Raw genomic sequence first — 12656 nt, 5'->3', positions numbered from 1 at the left:
CATGACTTCATGGCAAGCCTTTAGCCTCAAAAGTATAGGCTTATTCCACTAGAGCTGCAGCTTCTGTAGCCTAATTCAAAGGCCTGGAATATGCCACCATTCTATTGGCAGCTACTTGGCGTTCTGTTCAAACCTTCAAGCATTACAAACTGGATTTAATATCCAGATCCACAGCTGGCTTTGTCAGGTCTGTTTCGCAGGGCCTCATGGACTCTTCTCCTGCATCAACCACCCAAAGGAATACCTAATAACTTTGGTACTCTCCCTACTGTAATGAATATTGCAACATGAGAATAGGATGACAGAATAGTTGTGTAAAATTTTACCATAACCTTAGATGTCCTCCATGTTGCAGTATTCAGAACCTGCTCTCCTCCCCTCTATCCTTTATTTTTGAGGTTTTATGGTTATATAGTTTTGGTAGAGGTTTTCTTCGTGTTTATATTACTAAATGTAGAACTTTCTCAGTCCTAGGTAGAGCGTTGTTTGCCCTGTAGGCTCCTTTTTGTAGTCTTGTGTAGCTGGAGTGCTTTCTACTCATTCAGCCTTACCTTCTGCAGCAGTCAGTCCTGACTTGGGTACATGCAGACGTCACATTTATAGCAGACGTCTGTTTATGGCACTAGCATGCTATGCACGTACCCCTGACTGAAGACTTTGGTATACTGGCCGGATGTATGGCGCTGCAGGCAGTCAGACTAATGCAGCATGGAAGAGGACATCTAAGGTTATGGTAAGATTTTATAAAGCTATTTATACTTGACAAAGCTATTCTAGTCTGGGTTAAGGCCTACTATATCAGGGCTTCGGTTCATCTCTGGCAGTTTGTAAAGGGTTCTTGGAAGTATTCTAGAAGCTGCTACTTGGACCTTGGTACATTTAAAAAAAAAAAAAAAAAAAAGCTAAGCTCTATTCCTTTAGCTGTAGGTCAGATTTTACTGTGACTATTCTCCAGGAGCTCCTGGTGTCTTCTGCTTCCAAAGGTAGTAAGCTAGGGTAGTCTACTTGTATAGCCAAGTCTACTGCCGCAGTGTTGACTATGTTGAACACAGTACAGTTGTGTAAGTAAACTTACCGTAACAGTAGATGTTTGGTCATTGCTGCAGTAGCAGCTACCTTCCATCATCTCCCTTTGTGGTTTTTATGCCAAGATGTAGACACTTTTTGTTAACATTGACCTTTCAGGGCTTTTTCTCCTCTCTGGTAGGAAGGCTTTGAAAGTCTTGGTGCCCTAAACTGTCACTTCAGCTCGAGCTGCCTGACAGTTTGGGGTACATGAAAGATGCCCTGAAGCTTTGGAAACTCCTGCTTGTATCCTTGGCAGGAGACAACACAGCTATGGCTACTGTAGCAGTGATCATTCAAACATAAGTGGTTAAGCTTACTTTCCCAGCTGCCCTTTTTATGACAGCACTAGCTAATAAGGTGTCCTTGAATCAAACCATTAATTTGTTTTCTTCCCCTCAGAATTCAGTGGAAAGGAGCTATGTTTTCTTAATGTCCACAAGCAGCTTAGGTTTTTATTTAGACAAAACCAAATCTATCCGTTAGGATGAGCTCCATGCCAAAGATGACTGCTCCCGTTTCCAAACATTTTCTGATTGGATATCCAGTGCTACCTTGTTTCCATGATAAAACAGCTTCTGGCTATAGTTGTTCCATTCTTGTAGGGGTGCTGTTTGGAGGATATTTTTTACAGGTGTAGACTCCAGAACCATTGTTGAGCAACTCCTTTGTCTTCTGTTTACAGTTGGACTAAACGTTACAAGATTGGATGTAAAAGGAGATTAGGGTTTGCTCAGTTTTGTTGGGTTGTTAGGACAATGACCCTTTTCAGGGTTCTTAGTCTTAGCTTTGGGAATATCATTGGTTTATACTCTGATAATGGAAGAACACTATAGTTTCCCACATTTATCTTCAAGTTCTTACACATCTGTCTGCAGTATTGCATCCCTACCTTCTCCCCCCCCTTTCTTTTTCCTAGGGGGAGTCCTTTTTGTATTCCACATCTTGACGTGCACGTGGGTATAGTTTACTGCTTCAGCTACTTGTCTGGGGAAAGTTTGTCACTGTGTTCATGTCCTTCATATACTTCCTCCAGTGGGCTTCGATTTGTATGTCAGACACATGGTATAAGCAGAGGGTGTCTCAAGTTTTGGTATGCTAGGTGGACATATCTGTCAACACTGCAACAGTGGTCAGTCTGACATCTACTGTTATGATCTTGCAGAACTGACAACATGCAATATTTTCTGTTAATTAACCTCTTAACCAGCAGCTTCTGTACTGGACTCTACTTAAACAGTAGATGAGTTGGTCTTTAACTTCACACTCTAATCCCTTTGTCTTGTACTCTTAGTAAATACCTGGTAGAGAAGATTATATTCTGTCTGCAGTCTCAACTTTTGCTTAGCTTCATCCCACTTACCTTTCTCTATTTAGCTGTTTATAGGTTCATAAGTACTTAGTAGGCTATTTGAGGATCTTAAGCCTAGCTTTACATTTTCATAGTAGTTTTTAGCCCTTGTATTTTTTATGCAAAATCCAAGATGGGCCAGACAAGGGTATGTTGGGATATTTACATGCTTCCCCTGTCCATATGGGACAAGGTTACTAAACCAAGGGTGAATTTGCAGTTACCCATCTATTCATCCAAATTGCATTTAAGTAGAGAGAAGTGCTTTACTTTGTGGAAGACTCGTCATAGTGCTATTCTCTGATTAAAAAAAAACAAAACAAAAAAAACTCGTGTTTTGCAAAAAATACTTTGACCCCTTGAATGATACCAGCGTGCAAGTCAAAATCTGCATTCAAGGCAGGGGTCAGTCCTCTGGAAATGTATGCTGAATGAGGTGTGAGTAAAGCTTTGGGATGGTTTGCAGTTTTAGACCCTTGACTTTGTTTGGACCTTTGGTTGTTCCACTAGACAAGTGTTAGGATGGGTACATTCCAAAAGTGCACTTAATCAACCTAATTATTTCAGTGTGATTCATCAATTACGTCTTTGGGTCTGGTTTCACTATCTTTAGGTGTGCTTTGCAAAGAAAGTGTTTCTATAAAACAGTGGATATGTGGTGATCAAAGGACAGTTCATTGTCTGTTTGGGTTCCTATGTCTCTTTCCCACTACTGAAAAATGATCCTGTAGTTATGTTGGTTACAAGGAAACATACCCTCTTGTTCCCAGTACCTTTGTTGCTTTACCATTCAGTAAATTCCAGTCCTCTTGCTTATGTACCCCTTTTTGTAGTCTCTCCCATTGCCAAAATTGCCCTTTTCCTTTCTCTTGACTTAGTTCTTAGAGTATGTTATGCCTCGTGGAGTACAAGTCTATATGCATAAGGATCTGCATTCAGTCATTTCTTGAAACCCCTCCTTGCCATTCATTTCCTTTAGACTTGGAGTGGTGTGGAAAAGGTTATAAAGGAATCCCTAGCCAAAATACATTTACTACCACCACTGGTAATAAACTAAGTGGTGTGGCTGAGAGCTAGTTGTGCCTCCTCTTCAATGCCTAGCTGTGTATAACTGCCTGCATGCACAGTGCTGCATTATCTGTCATTCCCTTTTTGAATGTCACCTGGAATATTCTCATACTCTGCCATCCCCTTCCTTGCTTCCCCTTCTCAGTCCTGAGTAACTGTAGTCATTAGTATGCGAAAATATGGCCTTAAACCCTAACTAGAGACTGTTCAGGCATTTGTTGCTCCTTTAACCACTGCCAGCTTAACTAGATTACGTCTCATGCTTAGTTCTTGAAATCTGTTTCCCCTACAATGCTTTGATAACTTTTTTCTTTGGTATAGTGGAGGTCTCCAGACAGCTTGACCAGTGGTGTGCTAACTGCACTTCCTGAGTTTAGCTCCCTACATTTGCTGAAAGGACCAGGTGACTATACCCCCTCCGTGGTTGCACATACTAGAACCCATACCCCTTATGTGTAGGAACTGCTGTAATGGCTTGGGCTATTTCATCACAGGTTCTTGTACCTGTGCATCATGTCTGACATCCTTTTCCAGGCATTTGCTGGTTGCTTGCTGGTTAGAAGTCCCCCTTATTTCTTATACCTTCTCTCTACTTACACTCCCAGTCTAACAACCATATTCTCATGTCTTCAAGCAGAGTACTTGGCCTTTCCCTTGCCAGTGATCTGCAAGCATTTCAGATGTGGTGACCTTGCATCCTGCCGTCCATATATTAAAGCAAGTTATTTCTGCATTGTATACACTAACATTGGCTTTTCATTCACTGCTTTCTGAACATTCCAGGAATTTGAAGCATGCAAGCATTCTTTAACTTGAGCTTAATTTTAAACGTGCATCACTAAGATTGGAAGAAGAGTTATTATTTTTTTATGTTCTACTTGGTTAAACACGTTTTCAAGTGCTGAAATACCAGTCTGTCATTCCTCTCTATACTGGAAAATGTCACTTATTTTGGAGTATAGGGTTCAGCTTTCCACTGACTCATGATTTGTTCCCTTAATCTCTTCCTGATGTAGGCAGTGCTGCTCCCTCATTTTGCATGCTTTGTGGCTCATGTTTCCAGTGTTTCAGCCACTTGAATGCCATAATACCCAGTGCAACAGTCTTGCCACATTACTATGCCTTTCAGTATACTGCTATTGTCACAACTAGCAACAAGGTGTGCGACTTTCACATTTGGCTTTACAAAACCTAAATTTGCCTCCCACATATTCAATCGACTTTGTAAACCAGTATGTACCATAGCCTGCTATCTTGGGCTGCCAATCTTGACCTTTCATCTTAGTTTGAATTTGCTTCTTAACCATTCCTGCGTTTGTTCCTGATCAGTGAGGTTCTTCCAGAAGGTTTCTATACTTGCAATTATATTTATGCTTTTTCCACATTTCTACCCTTCTCATCTGGTCCTTCAACTTGTATTTTGTTTTTTGGCACTTTCAGTTGCCTGACTTTTATCTGTGTGGTTTGACTGCCATTCCTGCTTGATGCCGATATGCTTCTGCTAAATTAAGCAGAGAAGTCATCTTACATTTATTCTCGTGTTTCAAAAATTTCACTACAATTGGGTCTTGAGGTCAGCAGGTGTTGAGTCCCACAATTGCAGATCTATACATGTAATCAGATGTCCTTCATGGATGCATCTGCAGTCATAACAACTGGGTTGTCCTGTCGTCAGGCAGCCCTTCGGTCGGCCGGATTCCAAAGTCTGGGTCCGGCTTCGGCTGATGTCGCACTCCACCCGACGTCATCTCTGCTGGTCTTCGGGTATAAAGGCATCAGCCGACGCCATTTTCCTCAGTCTTTCTTGCCGCGTGGTGCCCGAAGCAGAAGCTGTTAGCAAGTGCTGGTCGGTCAGATCCAGAGATTACTACTACCGAATACTACTTCGAAGACTTCTAAAAAGCTTTCTTGCCTCAGCCGATGTCAGAAAAAGTCAATAACTGTTTAACTTGTGGGAAACAAATACCTCATAAAGATTTCCACTCTTACTGTCTGCCTTGCTTAGGCCCAGACCACGACGTAGCAGCCTGCTCGGCCTGTGCTTCCTTCAACCGACGAACGCTAAGGCGTCGGTCGGAGTTTGTTGAACAGTTTTTCGGCTCAGACTTTGCGTACATTATGCCGTCGGATCCTCCGACTACCCAAATTGTCAAAAAACGCAAGGAAAAAGACCAACACTCGCGGCCCGCGGTTTCAGCCGAAACCACGGTCAAGCAGAGTGTCTCGGTTTCGGCCGAAACCGAGAAAACTGGTCAATCTTCAGCCGAATCCATGACTACTACTGAGGCTCCCGCTACTTTACCTGAATCGGCCTCAGAAATGTTGCCTACAACTGTGGCTTCTAGTGAGTTATCTGACACCATCCCGTTGGATGTATCTACCCCAGCACGTGGTGCTGCAAGACCCCCTGCAGCCATGTCTATCAAGGCCTTTGCCAGGGCTAAAGCAGCCAAATCTGCTAAGTCAGTGCCTGTTAAACCTCCCTCACACAGGCCCCCTTCCAGTTCACAAATGCTTACTCTGGCAGAAGATTTAATATCTTTAATTAGGGGATCCCAATCTCACCCAGACAGGGCCTCTCAGCCACCAGAAAAGAGACCTAGGACAGAGCCCCCCGAGCCAGTGTCCTCTGATTCTGCGGATGACTCCGACATTGCAGAACAGCCAGAGGATCCTTTTTCTACTTATGAAGACTCTGATGCTGAAGAATCCATTCCAGCTGCCTCTCCACCAGAGGAATTTTCCTTTGGGGAAACCTTACATGCCATGAGAGAGCAATTCCAATGGCAGGGACAAGATTTCTCAGATTCAAGAAAAAGGCTTAGGACTTTTCTGCACTTACCACAACATAGGCCCTTAGCTATTCCTCCTGTTTTGCCTGTTGTGGATGATGCATTTAATGATGTCTGTACTGCTCCTGATTCTTTACCTCCAGCCCCTGCCAAACCTGATAGATTTTACAGGGTGCCAGACACTCATCACCACCTATACAAGGCCCCACTGGCGGACCCCGAAACTATTTCCCAGGGGCCTAAGGCAGTAGCCTCGACCACAACAAAAAACCCTATACCTTCAGAAAGGGAATCCAGGTCGTTAGACAGATGGGGCAAAAAAGTTTACACTTCTGCTACCCTCTCAGCTAGAGCTTTAAACTGTCAGTTTCACATGATACAATACCAAGAGTTTATGCTTGATCAGTTAACTAAAAAGCTATCCTCTGATGACTCTATAGATAAGAAATATGTATTAGAAATGGTAAATAACATACAACAGGTTAGTAACCATTCCTTAAAATGTGGCTATGATGCACTGGAGGCTTCATTTAGATCAGCCATGACTGGCACAGTGATAAGACATGCATGGTTGAAAGAGCAGGTCTTACCGGATCATGTTAAAGCTAAGCTATTAGATGCTCCTATGGATAAGGCCAGTTTATTTGGTACACCTGCCCAGCAGGTAATGAAGAAAATGGAATAGAAGGCAAAATCTGTACAAACAGTTAAAGATTTCTTACAGGTTCAGCCCCCAAGGTTTAGCAGGAACTGGCCTGCCAAAAATTGGTCCTTTCCTGACTCCACAAGATCCCAAAGGGGCAGGAATAGACGTTCCAGAGGAGGTGCCTACAGAGGACGACAGTGGCAAGGTAATAAGAGGCACAGACACAACCACTACCACTGCAACAGGACAATCACAGTGACTTGACTCTAACTCCGCCTACCAGGGAGCAAATAGCAGCACCATTAGGCGGAAAGTTAGCCTTATTTTCGAAAAATTGGCACTATATCACAAAAGACAAGTGGATTTTGCAAACCATAGACCAAGGATACCGGTTCCACTTCCACACTTTACCAGTCAAAAGAGGAATGCCAAACCTGCCTCCAAATCAAAAAAATAGAAGCTCTACAGCAGATAATGCAATTAACAAAGATGAGAGCTGTGGAAAGAGTACCAATAACAGAACAGGGCAAAGGATTCTACTCCAGACTATTCCTAGTTCCAAGAAAAGAAAAAAGTTGGAGACCTATTCTCGACCTGTCCATCTTAAACATATACATCATTGTCCCAAAATTCAAAATGCTGACCCTACAGCAACTTCTTCCCATGCTGGGCAAGGAGTGTTGGCTGGTAACTCTAGATCTCAAGGAGGCATACCTGCACGTCCCCATTCGACCAAATTGCAGAAGATACCTCAGATTTCTTGCAGGATCAGAGCATTATCAATTCTCAGCATTGCCCTTTGGCTTATCTACTGCGCCCAGAGTATTCACAAAATGCCTGGCATCAGTAATCGCCCACTGCAGACTACAGGGAATCCAAATTTATCCATACCTGGACGACTGCCTGCTACAAGCGGACAACAAAAGCAAGCTGACAACAGATTTACAAAGGGTCATTTACTTGCTACAAGCCCTGGGATACACAGTCAATTTACAAAAGTCAAGGCTGATACCATCCCAAACAAGGACATTATTGGGCGCGGAATTGGACACAGTAAAACAAATGGCATTCCTAACTGCAGAAAAACAAAAAGAACTCCCTCTTTACTTCTTGGCATTAACAAAACAGAACTAGCTAACGGCAAGAAAAGTTCTGCAGGCCTTGGGCTTCATGGCATCATGCATAATCTTGGTCCCACATGCCAGACTGCATATGAGAAAACTACAGTGGTACCTAAAGAATTTATGGTCCCAACACAGGCACAGCCTAGAAGCAGAAATACCACTAATCCCATGCCTAAAACAGGAGTTCCTATGGTGGGCTCAAGCATGCCAGTCAAACCCAGGCCTACCCTTCCACAACTTTCGAGCAAGCCAAACCATCACAACAGACGCCTCAGACCTAGGATGGGGGGCACACATGCTGGACAAATGCGTACAAGGATTGTGGACTCAGGACCAGCTACACCTGCACATCAACCAAAAAGAAATGCTGGCAGTAAAACTGGCAATCCAAAAATCCAGACCATTTCTCAAAGAAGGCCATTTGATGATAAGGACAGACAACACCACAGTCATGTGGTACATCAACAAACAGGGAGGCACTCATTCATACCCCCTATGCAGAATGACTTTGGACCTTTGGAACCTGGCACTCAGCTACAACATCCAGTTACAGGCAATATTTGTACCGGGAAAGGAGAACACTCTAGCAGACATGTTAAGCAGAACCACCTCGGATGCTCACGAATGGATGCTACACCCGGACATCTTCAAGACCATCACAAAGAAATGGGGAATGCCACAGATAGATCTATTCGCTTTCCCTCTCAATCACCAGCTCAAAATTCTGCACAAGGACATTCCACCCACTTGCATGGAAGGTGGATTCGCTCTCCTTCAGCTGGAAAGGTCTGACAGCATATGCATTTCCACCTCTTCCCTTGATACACAGGGTATTACTAAAAATCAAGGAGGAACGTCCAAGGATAATCCTGATAGCTCCGAACTGGCCAAGACAACACTGGTACCCTTTGCTGAGGAGCATGTCTCGGGAGAAAATGTGGCCAATACCCCTGATGCCTTTGTTAACTCAGAACAACTACAGCATCATGCATCCAAGACTAAAAACTTTGCAACTGACTGCATGGAACATCACATAGCAGCAACTAATCCAGATCTTTCCCAAAGGGTTAAAGACATTATCCTTGAAGCCCGCAGACCTTCAACAAGAAGGAACTATGCAGGAAAATGGAAAAGGTTTGTCATTTGGAGTGCTGAAAGAGCAAAAGATGTGTCGAATATAGATATTGCTAACATTCTGGAGTATTTGGCAGAGCTTCTACATACAGGCCTGTCCTATTCCTCCAAGATACATGCACCAGCTATTTCAGCAGAATACAGCTTTGATCCACCTGTCTTTTCACATCCTCTACTCAGGCAGTTCCTCAGAGGGATCAAGAATGTAAAACCTCCTAGGAAACCACCATTGCCAGCATGGGACTTGAACTTTGTACTAGAAAAGTTGACACTCCCTCCTTTTGAACCAGCAGCAACAGCAGATCTACAGCACCTGTCATGGAAAACTGCTTTCCTACTGGCAATTACCTCAGCAAGGAGGGTTTCTGAACTTCAGGCCCTAATGGCAGTACAACCCTTCCTAATCTTCCGCCAAGATAGGGTGTACATGAGAACTAATCCTACATTTATGCCTAAGGTGGTATCCAGAGTGTCTTTAAACCAGGCAATCCACCTACCTACCTTCTTCCTCAATCCACAAAACAGAGGGGAAAGAATGCTGCATAACTTGGATGTACATAGACAGCTACGCTACTACCTGGACAGAACCAAAAGTAACAGAAAAACTGACCAGCTTTTTGTAGCCTATGCAACAGGAAGGGAAGGAAAAGCAATCTCCAAACAGACAATCTCTAAATGGATAGGAAATTGCATACGATTCTGTTACTCCTTCCGTGGAAAACCAATTCCACAGAACATAAGGCCTCATTCTACAAGGGCAACAGCCACTACCACCACACTTCTTACGAGGAGTGGCAACCAAGGACATTGAGGCGGCTACTTGGACCTCCGTGCATACATTTGCCAAGCATTATAATTTACCTCTGTATTTCAGATCCCGAGCAGGGTTTGCCACTGCTGTACTGCAAGGGATCCTAACCACACCATAATTTTTTTTCTTCCTCCTCCCCTAGTTGGCTATGGTATTCTACCCAGTTATGACTGCAGATGCATCCATGAAGGACATAGTACAGTTTTGTATCTACCATAAATGTAGATGTCCGAACTGGATAGCATCTGCAGTCAGGATTACCCTCCCTCCTTCCCCTCTGTGGTACTCCTAGGGTATTTACCCTCCTAATAGCTAGCTGGTGGGGGGAGTCTCTTATGGTGTATTTGTTTGTATATATGTACATACATGCTTATTTTTTGTTTGCCTTCTATCCTTTTGGAAACTGACATTTATCCAAAATTTAGCCTTCCAAGAGGGCAACTGGCATCTGGGGCAAGAAACACTGAGGAAAATGGCGTCGACTGATGCCTTTATACCCGAAGACCAGCAGAGATGACGTCGGGTGGAGTGCGACGTCAGCCGAAGCCGGACCCAGACTTTGGAATCCGGCCGACCGAAGGGCTGCCTGACGACAGGACAACCCAGTTGTTATGACTGCAGATGCTATCCAGTTCGGACATCTACATTTATGGTAGGTACAAAACTGTACTTTTCAAGGAGGCCCATCCCTCCTTTGGAACGAGGAATATATAGTTTTGGTATACCCTGAATTTTTATAAATGATTTGGTGAGCATGAAGTATTCTTTTTCCTATTTAATCTATCCAACATGTTTTGGGGGCCAGTCACTCCAAAACTAAGGACAGGAAGAGTAAATTGGTTTATAGCTTGGACTTTGTTCCTAGATGTCACCGCTGTTTCCAGAGTTAGTCTAAAGTATTTATTACCAAGTTTTATTTGCGTTTGTTCATGTTTTATTGTTGGTCTTTTATCAGTTCCCAAATATTTGTACTCTCCCTCTTTAGTTTTTTTATCACATTGTCCCAAACTGTTTTCCTGTTGCGGTAGTTTTCCTGTTGCGGTAGTTTTCCTGTTGCGGTAGTTTTCCTGTTGCGGTAGTTTTCCTGTTGCGGTAGTTTTCCTGTTGCGGTAGTTTTCCTGTTGCGGTAGTTTTCCTGTTGCGGTAGTTTTCCTGTTGCCGTAGTTTTCCTGTTGCCGTAGTTTTCCTGTTGCGGTAGTTTTCCTGTTGCGGTAGTTTTCCTGTTGCGGTAGTTTTCCTGTTGCGGTAGTTTTCCTGTTGCCGTAGTTTTCCTGTTGCCGTAGTTTTCCTGTTGCCGTAGTTTTCCTGTTGCCGTAGTTTTCCTGTTGCCGTAGTTTTCCTGTTGCCGTAGTTTTCAAGATTGCATTTGCACACAACTCTCATTTGCCGCGTCGACTAGTTCGGTTGTGCTTCTCTTGGCTCTGGCTAAGTGTCAGAATTCTTCTATTTAAATTTTGTATTAGTTATTATGGTGTAAGGTGTTATTATCCTAGGCAGTAGTGTGTGCCCTTTTCGGTGCAAACTTGTTAGTTTGGTATCCTGTGTGCCAGTTTAGAGTACTATCCAGTTCTTCGGCTTCCTCCAAGTCTGTCAAATCTAAGTCTTAAATGCCTTCTCTGATGCTGGCTGGTGTCTCTGAGGCACCTTCTAAACAGTCAAAATCTGCCTGTTCGACTCCACTGCCTTTGGAGCTGAAGGAGAGCAGCATTGTGGTGTCAGTCGATTCCAAGCGTTTCAGAGCCAATCTCGGAACTGATTGAATCTGCTACTCTGAGCTGGTCTGTGGATTCCCTAACAGTTTCCATGTTACTGAAGTCTCCAGTGCCCCCTAGATCAAGATCCCCTACTATGTCTTCCAGATCTTCCAGGAGCCTTTCGGAAGATGTGGAGAGGTTAGTGTTGAGACTCCTGAAGTAGTCTGCCGTACCAAAATTGTTGACTCTGACCCAGTCTGCTCCAGAGTCACTCGATCCAGCTTTGCCCTTGTCTGCTATTCCTCCGAGCCATGTTGGCCTTTCGGAGCCGGAGTGCTTGGTGCCACCGGAGGTACTATCATTTCCAGCTCCCTTTGCCGCTTCTTTGGAGCCGGGTTTGGCTCCGACATACTTGGTGCCGTCTGTGCAGGGGCCAAAGCTGTCCTGTCAGTGCCGACAGGGGTCTATCTTTGGTTCTGAGCCTTCTTCTCTGCGTCGGCCAGGGTGAACTCAGACCCTGCATCTGACTAAGCCGCTGGTTCTGGCTCAAGTCAACCTTTGTCTCGAGCGGAGGAAGTCTTCGGAGCTGGAGAGGTCTGTTTGAGATGAGCATGCAGTTTCATTCCCCAGCCCCTACCAGTGATACCAGCACTCTTCCCCCAAGAGCATCCACTTCGGTTTCAGCCCCTACTCTCTCCAGAGACAGCAGAGAGCCTCAGGAGCCATCGGCTGGTGGCCCCCACTTTTCCAAGGCCTCCCCAGCATGCCCTTTTGAGGGGCCTCCCGGGCATGCCCCTTAGAGGAAGCATGTTGACTCCCAGGATGAGTCCTTGACATCTGACACTGACTTCGAGGAGTCGGAAGGGTTACCCAAGCCGTCCTCTGTCTCCTTCATGGACGTCTTGGCGATTCTTAAGCAGAGGTGCGACTGCCCCACTGTCAATCCTTCTGAGGAGTTGGTGTGCCTGAAG

General features: G+C 44.4%; 1 protein-coding gene across 1 annotated transcript in view; it reads left to right on the top strand.

Moving 5' to 3' along the window:
- The window catches only part of LOC122801252 (eukaryotic translation initiation factor 4 gamma 1-like), a 2968223-nt gene that overhangs the window by 651585 nt on the left and 2303982 nt on the right, over positions 1-12656 (top strand). The gene's annotated exons all lie outside the window — the stretch shown is intronic.

The sequence above is a fragment of the Protopterus annectens genome, chromosome 4.part1 (genome assembly GCF_019279795.1).
Source record: "Protopterus annectens isolate FY-2018-M chromosome 4.part1, PAN1.0, whole genome shotgun sequence".
Taxonomy (NCBI): Eukaryota; Metazoa; Chordata; order Ceratodontiformes; family Protopteridae; genus Protopterus; species Protopterus annectens.
This window is presented reverse-complemented; position numbering and strand designations above follow the sequence as displayed.